We start from the raw sequence: 2,398 nt of genomic DNA on the forward strand, positions 1-2,398 counted from the left end.
CGCACCTGCCCTGCTCACCGGGAGCCGCCAGCGCCCCTGCCGGCTGCGAGCGGAACTGCACCCGAGGGGAAAGGGCCCGACAGCCGAGAAGGCTGGCACTGGGATTGTGATTGCTGTTACTGCCATAGTTGTTGTTGTTTTGTTTGACTGGTTATATACATATATATATAGAGTAAAGAACTGTTATTCCTATTTCCCACATCTTTGCCTAAAGGCCCTTGATTTCAAAATATAATAACTTGGAGGGAAAAGGGGTTATATCTGCCACTTCAAGGGGGGCTTCTGCCTTCCTTAGCAGACACCTGTCTTTCAAAACCGAGACAAACAGGAAGCAAAATGTGCTCATTAGAGAGGTAGGACATCAATCTATTTTCTTAAAGACTGCATACAATCACTTTTTTCCCTACCTACTCTCTTTCCAAGTATCCCTGAGTCAGCTGATGTTACAGTCTTAAAAAAACATCCACACGGTGGTGTCCTATATATGGCAAATGAATATTTTCCTGAACTGCAGCAGACTCTTTCATTTGAATTTCAATCAGGACCATTCATGGCTATTAAAGCACTTTGGTAAAGGTAAAAAAACCCCCAAAACTACAAGTACCAGTAATTTTAATTTACATTTCAGGATGACTAAAGGTCAAAGGTCAATCTGCAACTGAATAAAAAGATTACTAAATCTGAGATATTAGAAGACGGATGGGTTTAGTGGAATATGAAGTGTTTTTCTTGGAAATTATGCAGTGTATGCGTTTGCTTATCTGTCTATTTATAACATGAAACAATAATGAAGTGTGTTTTTTCTGTATAACATGAAATGTTGCATGGATTTGTGAATGTTGAGCTGATATGTGGAAAAGACTCCACTACTGGAATAAATAGTAAAGTAGGTATGTTCATTCCAGCGCTGGGATGCATGGGGGATAATTCCTCCAAAGTCATGCATGCCCACAGCTGCATTTAGCTTGGTATATATCAGGTTACAAACTCCATATTCATTAAGTTTCCCAATACGTCTATACATATTCATTACCTAGCCTCACCTCGTATTACAATGAGCCCAAAAGTCATTTACATCTGCGTTGCGCTTGCGCAGTGTTGTCTGGTGGTCTCTGGGATGAAGCGAAGGGTCTTCCTCATTCTGAACTTTTCACCTTGCTTCCCTGTGCATGCTCTTTATCTCCCTGGTCCAAGTCCAAACTTCAAGGCTAGTTTAAGTTAGTTTTAGGTTCGAAAACAGGATCTTTGGTCAAGATTCCTTCCCTTTATCAATAGTCTTCTATCTTCTCATCCTGCTTTGGTAGGCACAATTAGTGTTGAGCAAGCTGTATGCATTGTTTTTAACAAATATCTTCTTAGCAAATCATTTAACCTCTGCTTCCCCTTCTTCCCCTGATTCACAGCAGCTGTTCATAAACTGAGCTAGTTTTCTTTTAAAATCCGTAGGAAATAATAATGATAATTAATAAACAGGTTTCTATAATAGGTTTTGTGTGGTAGCCTGTTAACCCCCTGATTCTGTGATGTTCACCCTGTTCCTTGCCCTAGCCCTGGCCACTCCCTCAGTTTCTCCCTATTTGCTCCTGTACCCCAACCCTGCCCAGGGACCGCCCTTGGGCCCCTGACAAAACCATCCCGCACCCAGACCACGCGTTCCCTCTACCTCTGAACGTTGCGGGGACGAGATGTGATTAAAGCCATCTCAAACCCTCATGAGAGACCCTTCTCTACCTCCTTTGCCATCCACTGCATTGTAATGCTGCTATCTGCTGGAGCCAGATCACAGGGCTGTCCAAAATGGACTCCGGGATGTGACTAATCGCATGGCCCTAGGAAACCCTCACTGAGCTTTCAGGGTGCAGCAGTGAATCGCGCTGCAACTGGGCCAGGAGACACTTCAGAGACAGAGTCAGAGAAGTGGGTATTTGCTTTATTCGGCGCGCCAGGTGTGTGGGGATCGCTCCTCCAAAACACACACACCGGTGTTCCCTCCAACACAGTATTAAGGGTTAAATTATGAATATCCATCACATTCCTTGGGACAGGTGTGGTTATACAAATTATTTCTCGTAAGTCATTAATATCATTAGCATACGGGCCGCACATGCACTGTGTGTCCTGGTGGTCGCACTGAGGAAGGCTCCTCTTCTTCCTCAGGGGTCTTTCTGATGAAGATCAGTAGTCATCCTTACAGTGCACTTTTCACCTTTCTCCCTGGGCATGCGTAGTCCTTTGAGGAATGATTCAGCAGTCTCTGGGATAATCCTTGTCCCCACTGTCTTGACAAGATTAGGGTAAATTCGGCTTCTTAGATTTTGTAATTAACATCTGCTGTCTGAACTAACATTTGCTGTCTCCCAATAGTTAACTTGTGCTTACATGAGTTAGTTATTGACTG

The sequence above is a fragment of the Corvus brachyrhynchos genome, unplaced genomic scaffold (assembly GCF_000691975.1).
Source record: "Corvus brachyrhynchos isolate BGI_N302 unplaced genomic scaffold, ASM69197v1 scaffold550, whole genome shotgun sequence".
NCBI lineage: Eukaryota > Metazoa > Chordata > Aves > Passeriformes > Corvidae > Corvus > Corvus brachyrhynchos.